At 35.6% G+C, this 9,003-nt stretch overlaps 1 long non-coding RNA gene across 9 annotated transcripts in view; it reads left to right on the top strand.

The window, feature by feature from the left end:
- Positions 1-9,003, top strand: part of LOC107195316 — a 173,908-nt gene that overhangs the window by 135,249 nt on the left and 29,656 nt on the right. The window lies entirely within an intron of this gene.

Here is a 9,003-nt window from a genome sequence, read left to right as displayed (position 1 = left end):
CTTTCATTCAGCAGTGTTATGCTCATTGATATATCTCCAGCACCTAGAACAGTGCCTAGAACATGACAGGAGCTCAATGTTTGAGAGCTGGATGACCAACTGATAATAGACTGCTATCAGAACACAGATCTTATTTAATACATTATTTTGCAATTTTTGTTTTCTATAAACACTTACCTCTTGAGACCCATCCCCCTATCCTCAATCCTCCCCAACTCTTCCTCCTCTTCATTCTGTTACTCCGGGGCCTTAAGATGGGCTCTTTCCTCCTTCCAAGTACTTTAAAAATTTATAATAGAGTACTATTAGAGTCCAAGAAACTTATAATACTCAAAGAATGAATCATTGCTGGTGAAATTTTAGAAGCCATTGTTCGTTGATAGGGAACTATTTTTAGTTCCTTTGCCTCCTTGATCTAGAATACAATTGCTCAATTGCTCATAGGCTCATGAAGTTCAAGACCTAACTGTCTTATCTCCAGTGCTTGGCAAAGCGATTTCAGCATACAACGAGCACACATAAATGCATGTCATATGAATAGGGGCTTCTCTTACCTACTCATGGAATCGTTTGAAAGTAATGCAAATCCATAATGATCACATAAGAACATTAGAATCTTGCCTTAGGTCTTGGCAGATCCCCTCACCCCTCTCAGAATCAGGCCAGGGCCCAGTTCTTAGGCCCTGTCTTCTAGGACTTGGACCTTGGTAGAGCCATTGGGGACCCATGTTACAGTCAAGAGCTGTCAACAACAGGCACTAAATCTTGGTGTCTTCTTTGAAAAGAGGAAGAGAAATCCCATCACTATAGACAAAAATCTTTGGATCAGAGAATTTAAAAATTGGTCTTTGGGAGTTATCTGATCAATCCTTCCATTTTGATTAAATTACTAGCCCCCAATAACTCAGTAGTGGAGCTGGGAATAGAACTCAGGACTGACACACATTGCCTTGTTGTGAGGAAAGAAAAAGAGATGGAATATGGAAGGTAATTTTCTCCTACTCAGTCATCATGTATGAAGACTCAGGGAACAAATGTAAGACTATGTAAATAGATATGCATGCCATTATTTATTTCATACACATTATATATATATATAATTTATCAAATTTCAACTTAATATAGTTGGAAAATAGAAAAATATGTTTAAGTTTCTGATCTCAAAATTCTTACCCCCCAAATAAATTTTTATTCACCATATAGCAAATGTTTATACTGAGTTAATATTCTGGGTGCTTTTTCACTCCAGTCAACAGTATTTTTTAATGAGTGCTGTGTTATACATTATAATATATAGATTGGCACACATTTATTTTTGGGACTGCTACAGGACAATCTAGAACAGATTTCAGGAAGACAAAATATTATTGGCAAATACCTTTCCTTTCCTCATTCCTCCCTCTCCTCTCCTTTCTTCTGTTCTATGCTCCAGATTTGCTCTTCCCCCAAACATCTCTTCAGAGACACAGGGAATGCAGCTTCCCTGAGAAATGTGTCGGCACTGCTCAGCACTGATTTTTAGCTACATACAAAATTCAATCTCTTTAAGACCACCTTGGATAATAAAAACATTAACTTTAAACAGTTACTATACATTTTTTTCCTTAGAAAACTAAACATTTTTTAAAGCTTTGGAACATAAATGGTTTGAAAAAGTCAACTCCTTGTGTTTACAGTTCTTAAATCATTTATTTTTTCTGGGATGTGGAGGTGGGGGTGATAGTATCGATTCCCTGCCTGGTAATTTTTAGAATTTTGAGTGTGTCATTCTGTGTGTGTGTGTGTGTGTGTGTGTGTGTGTGTGTGTTTCTCCCTTTGGAAAAACAAAAGGTGGATTTTCCTACGCACCATGGAAAAAATGTAACATAGAACTCAATCCCTTCCTGAGAGCACAGAGAACCCAAAGCATGTGGCTTAGATCAGGGTGGTCAGGAAGTTTTGTCATTTCCAAAAGGAAGCATGAGTCATAGTGTGCAACATTTTGGGAGACCTGAATCAGAGCTGTCGAGGAAGTCAGTTCTCAGACAGTTTAACTTATAATCACAATGTAATTTAATTAAATACCTTCAATATCTTGTCTTTCTTTAAGATGGCTACAAACATGGATTTTCCAATTATTTCCCTTCAGGAACAGAGTAATTTAACAGTTGAAGAAGTCCCCTAATCTACTTCTGAGGCAATCAGGCCTGGAGATTATAATTAATATATATCTTTTAGAAAGGAGAAAAGAGAGTGGGTAAGACAGGGAGGGAGGATATTGCTCTAAAATCTATTAATACATGAAGCACAATAAAGTTAAATTATATTGTTAAAAAGGGGTGAGGGGGGATGTAGATAAGGGTAAGGAGGGGTCAAATATTTGGTGCCGGAAGGAAATTTAATTTTGAGTGGTGAGTACACAATGCAATATACAGATGACATATTATTGAATTGTACACTTGAAACATTTGATTTTATTAACCAATGCCACCTCAATAATTTTAATAAAAAATTATATTGGTAGAAAAATTAAATTATTACGGACAGCTAAACATTTTAACAAACGTCTTTTTCCATTTTGAGGCCAAAATATACTTGAGAAAAAATCTTTCCACACACTCAAATTTCTCATTGCTATGAGATTCTGTCCCCTTTTGCAAAGGCTCAATACCCAGAAAGGTACCAAAGTGCTAAGGAACACTTCATATAATCATCAGTCAGAAGAAGATGGTCATAGGTGGGGTTCAGAGAGTGAGAGGAAATGTTGTTCTTTGGGACTGGGAGAGTGGTGGCACTGGGTTGGGGTGGGAGCAAGCAGGGGAAGATGTAGACAGATAGCAAAATGAGATGCCTTTCCAAGATTGGTTTTGAGCCATTACTAAGATGTTTGGGGTAAATAAATTAGAAAAGTTTTTAAATTAGACATAGAGAGCATAAAAAAATCTCGATATGTTATGGTTTCATAGGCCTCATGATTCAGAGGCCTAATGATATTAATTATAACATGATCTAGTAATCAAATAGATTTAGAGGGAATTCAGATAGATAACTTTGGATTCTGTCCTGCTCTCAATCTCCACCATTATCTCCTTGAGGCTTGAGAGCTGAGAAAGATGTTACTAATTTAGCATGATAGTTTCCTGTGGTTGGTTTCACTCTTTGACAACCACTTAGGGGAAGCTAGCTGCTGTTAGGCCTGGGAAGTTTTGTTTGGGACAGTTACAGCCCTTGGCAACTCTAGAAACGTGTATAGATGGGAAAAGAAGAAAGAGGAGCATGTGTTACACAATCTAGAAATTTAGGAGATAAGCATGCATAAATACATATTCTCTCTCTCTCTCTCTCTCTCTCTCTCTCTCTCACTCACACACACACACACACACACACACACACAATGAGATAATAGGCTCTGAGATCCATTTGGGATATCAAAGGATGGCAAGAACTCTAGACTTGATAGCAACAGAAAACTTGTCTTCTTGACCTTCTATATGTAGGTGTTAAAGAGACATTATTAATTTAAGGACTTTATAAAAGTCCTATAAAAATCCCTCTGATTCGGTTTTAAACTAGGCTAAGACCTGTTCCCTGGGTTTTTAGGGTGACATTTTACCCCATAAAACTTCCTAGAATTCACAGAAAGCATAATGGGATACAGACAAAATGGAAAACCACTGAATATATGGTTAAAAGATCTAGTTTCAACTCTTCAGTTTGTCCTTGAAATCTGTGAGCTGGAAACTCTGGGCTTCAGTGTTGTGATTCCTAGAAGTATGGATCAGAATGGCAGGGTTGCAGTGTTGGGGCCCTTCTCTTTCTATGCTATTCTTTTTTTCTTGGTCCATAAAATAATATTTCTCAAGTCTGTCCCCTACCCCCTTCTCTTCCACCACTGCTATAGTTCAGACCTTTTTTCTGTTGCATCTGAAGTGTTTTCAGGAGTCTCTTACCTGACAGCTCCCACCTCGATCGTTTGCTCTTGCTGTTTCCACTTCCTGGCATACTTTTACCCTAAATGCCCACATGGCTTGCTGCTTCCCCATGCCTGTTCAAATGTCAGCTCCTAAGACAGGACTTCCTCAACTGCCCTGTGTAAAATAGTCCATCCCTTCGTACACAATCTTCCTTACCCTGTTTTATATTTTCCATAGCATTTATATTAAACCTCTATAATTATTTGGTTATTTTTATGTAAATAAATATTTATTTATTTTAGAATATGTTTAGATTTACAGAAAAGTTGCAAAAATAGTACAGGGAGTTCCTAGATGTTCTTTACCCAATTTCTCCTGTTGTTATCATTTTACATTGCTATGGTTCATTTGTTACAACTAAGGAATCACGTCGATACACTACTATTAACTAAATGTTACCCTTTATCCAGACTTTCTTAGCTTTTCCCTAATGTCCCTTTTCTCTTTAAGGATCTCATTCAGGATATCACATGACATTCTTCCTTGCCTTATTCTAATCTGTGAGCATTTCTCAGACTTTCTCTTTTTTTTTATGACCTCAATAGTTTTGAGGAGTAGTGGTCAGGGATTTTGTAAAATGGCCCTCCATTTGGGTTTTTCTGAAGTTTTTCTTACGGTTAGGTTAGGGTTATAGTTTTTGGGGAGAAAAGACATAGAGGTAAAGTGCCCTTCTCATCACATTATATCAAGGGTACATACTATCGACAAGATTTATCACTGTTGATGTTTACTTTAATCATCTGAGACAGTGTTTGTAAGGATTTTCCATTGTAAAGTTACTTTTACTGTTCCTCCATTTCCAAACTCCACTGTTTGGAAATAAGTTACTAGACACAGCCTACACGCAAAGGATAGGGAGTTAAATTCTACCTTCTTGATGAAGGAATATCTACCTAAACTACTGGGAATTCTGTGCAGGAGATTTGTGTCTTTTTCAACTATTTATTCATTTATTTAAATCAGTATGGATTTATGGACATTTGTTTTATACTCTGGGTTATATTCCAATACTATATTGTATATTTATTGCTCCATATTTGGCTACTGAGAACTCTTTCAGTTACCTCCTGTGTTGTTTTGACTCTGCCATTGTTTTATTATTTAAGTACTTAGTTTCTGGGTGCTACAAGATGCTCCAGGTTCTTCTTCTGTATTTCCTGCCTCAGTACTAGAATAAGCATCTCTCTAAGAAGTTTCAGTTTCTTCTATTAGAGAATGTTCTTAGAAAACAAGATCTGAGTGCTGGGTGTGCTTCTTGCTACTGGAGTGTCTTTGCTTCTACGCCCTTTCAGAAGACAGACCTAGGAAATATATGTGTACCTATGTATGCACTCATATCTATAATTATTTCTGTATCAATCAGTTTGTTTCCATATTACACTGAGTCTCTGACTCTAATCCAATACCACATGGATCATTCTAGCCTTGTCTCCTTGCTTATCTGTAACCTCCCTCACCAATAGTGAGAAGCAGGGCTCCCACCATCCATTTACTTATTTGCTCATCCTAGTATACATATACAGCAATATTGGAATTGTTAATGTACTTTCATGAGAAACAACTTTACCAACTAGAGTAAAGTTTTTATATACAGGCCTTTTTATCTTTAGTCTTAGAGAATATAGTAAAAATACCATTTGTCAGTTACTTAGGTCAACGCCTTTTGTTTAATCTCTTCACCAAGGTTATGTTTTACATTTGTAATACAGTTAGATTCTTTTGTTATAGTCTGCAGTCCATCCCGGAATCCCCCAACCTCCTGAGTGATTTTTTTAAAATTTGCGTATATTAAGGTTCACTCTTTGTGTTTTAAAGTTCTGTGGGTTTTGAAAATTGCATAGCATCATGCATCTACTATTACAATACAGATTAACCCCACAGCCTAAAATCCCCGTTTGCTTTCCTTAGTTAAACACGACTACCTGTTTTCCCCTCAGCAGAATATAAGTTTATATGAAGAAAGGTATTTTTGTCAGTTTGGCTTAATGTATTCTCAAAACCTAAAAAAGTGTGTGGTATATAGTAAGTGCGTAATAAGTATTTTTTTTTTTTGAGTGAGAGAGGATCTCTACATTTGCCTTATGAAATCCAACTGACCTCTTCTCCATAGAAAACTTTCATACTTTCACATAGAAACATATCAGTCCCTGGCTTAGAAATTTATCATGGCACAGACAGACATTTGTGCACGGAGGCCCTAGCCAACATCTCTCCCCCAGAATGGGTTACACTACTTGCCCCACTTTTGTAAATAAGCATATCATATGTATAACTTCTACTATATTTTCTATTATATACTATAATTATTCTTTCCCCCCCAGCTTTATCGATGTATAATTGACAAATAAAATTATGTATATTTAAAGAGTACAATGTGATGATCTGATATGCATATACTTTGTGAAAGGACCAGGTTAATTAATGCACCCATCACTTCATAGTTATCTTTTTTTGGTAAGTATACTTAAGATATACTCTCTTAGCAAATTTCAAGTATATAATACAGTGTTATAACTATAGTTAATAAGCTGTACATTAGATCCCCAGAACTTATTCATCTTATAACTGAAGACTTGTACCCATGACTAGCATGTCCTGATTTCTCCCATGCCCCGGCCCTGGTAACCATGATTTTACTCTGTTTGTATGAGCTTAACTTTTTTTTTCTTTTTTCTTTTTTAGATTCGATGTGTGAATGAGATCATATAGTATTTGTCTATCTCAGTTTGGCTTATTTCACTTAGCATAATGTCCCCTAGGTTTATCCATGATGTTGCGAATGGCAAAGTTGCATTCTTCCTCATGGCTGAATAATACTCTTCTCTGCGTGTGTGTGTGTGTGTGTGTGTGTGTGTGTGTGTGTGTGTAAAATCTTTGTTATTTATTCATCCATAAATGGACACTTAGGTTGTTTGCATTACTTGGCTATTGTAAATAAAGCTGTAATGAACATGAGAGTGCAGATATTGCTTTGAGATACTGATTTTGTTTCCTTTGGATATATACCAGAAGTGGGATTGCTGGATTACATGGTAGTTCTATTTATAATTTTTTGAGAACCCTCCATACTGTTTTCCATAATGTCTGTGCCAATTTACATTCCCACCAACAGTTTACATGGCTTCCCTTTCCTCCACATCCTTGCCAATACTTGTTATCTCCTGTTCTTTTGATAAAAAATTAACAGGTGTGAGATGATATAGTACTGTGGTTTTAATTTGCATTTCCCTAATGATTAATGCTTGTTGAGAACCTTTTCATGTACTTGTTGACCATTTGTATGTGTTTGGGAAAATGTCTATTCAGGTTCATTGCTCATTTAAAAATCGGATTATTTAGGTATTTTTGCAATTTGAGTTGTATGAGTTCCTTATGTATTTTAGAAATCCACCCCTTATCAGATATATGGCTTGCAAATATTTTCTTCCATTCTGTAGGTTACCTTTTTACCAATTGTTATCTTTTTTGCTGTGTAAAAGTTATTTATTTATTACTTTAATATTTTTATATTTGATAATTTTTATTTTTCAATGACAGTTGACATACAATATATTAGATTCAGGTGTACAACATAATTATTAGACAATTAAAAAACTTATGAAGTGATAACTCCAATAAATCGAGTACTCATCTGACACCATATGTAGTTATTAAAATATCATTGATTATATTCCATATGCTATACTTTCCATGAAATATCTTTTTTCCATCCCTTTACTTTCAGTGAGTCTCTTGTAGACAGCATATGTAAGAGTCTTGTTTTCTTATTCATTCAGCCACCCTATGACTTTTGATTAAAGGTTTTAATCCATTTACATTTAAAGTAATTATTGATAGATATGTAGTCATTGCCATTTTATTATTCTTATGTTTTATCTTGTTTTCTTCTTCTTAAAAAAGTCCCTGTAATATTTCTTGTGATACTTGTTTGGTGGTGATGAACTCCTTTAGCTTTTTCTTGTCTGGGAAGCTCTTTATCTGTCCTTCAATTCTAACAGATAACTTTCCTGGGCAGAGTAACCTTGGTTGTAGGTCTCTGCTTTTCATCATATTGAATATTTCATGCCAGTTCATTCAGGTCTGTCAAGTTTCTGTTGAGAAATCAGCTGACAGTCTTATGGAAGCTCTCTTATAGGTAACTAGATGCTTGTCTCTTGCTGCTTTTAAGATTCTCTCTTTGTCTTTAAGCTTTGGCATTTTAATGATGATATATCTTGGGCGGGCTTCTTGGGTTCATCTGGTTTGGTACTCTCTGAGCTTCCTGGAATGTATGTCTATTTCCTTCACTAGGTAAGGAAAGTTTTCTGTCATTATTTCTTCAAATAGGTTTTCCTTTTTCTTTTTCTTTAAAATTTTATTTATTACTAGTTTCAAATATACATTACATTGGTTAGACATTTATATAGTTTATAAAATGATCCTCCTAATTGTTCTTTCTCTCCTCTGGCTCTCCACCTAGCCATTACATTAATGCAAACTGTATTCCCTATGCCATCCTCCCTATCCCCATGACCATCTACGAACTACTAATTTGTACATCTTTAACCTTTCACCCTTTCCCTCAGCACCCCAACCCACCTCCCCTCTGGCCATCACCAAATTGTCCCCTATATTTGTGAATCTGTTTTTGATTAATTTGTTCTTTTTGTTCCTTAGATTCTGCATATAAGTGAAATTATATGATATTTATCTTTTTCTGTCTGATTTATTTCACCCAGCATAATAACCTCTAGATGATTCATGTCATTACAAATGGTGAGATTTCACTTTTTTAATGGCTGAGAAATATTCCATTGTATATATAAACAATAACTTCTTCTTTTTTTACTTTTTTTTTGTTTTTATTTATTTTAATTAGTTTCAAGTATACCGTACATTGGTTAGACATCTATATAGTTCATAAAATGATCCCCCTTATTGCTCCCTCCCTCCCTCCCCTGGCCCTCCACCTAGCCAACATATTAATGCTAACTGCATTCCCTATGCCATCCTCCCCATCCCTGTGACCACCTATCAACTACTAATTTGTACTTATTAACCCTTCACCCCA

Source organism: Pteropus alecto, unplaced genomic scaffold (assembly GCF_000325575.1).
Source record: "Pteropus alecto unplaced genomic scaffold, ASM32557v1 scaffold392, whole genome shotgun sequence".
Taxonomy (NCBI): Eukaryota; Metazoa; Chordata; class Mammalia; order Chiroptera; family Pteropodidae; genus Pteropus; species Pteropus alecto.
Note: the sequence above shows the minus strand (reverse complement) of the source record. Positions and strands in the feature narration are given on the sequence as shown.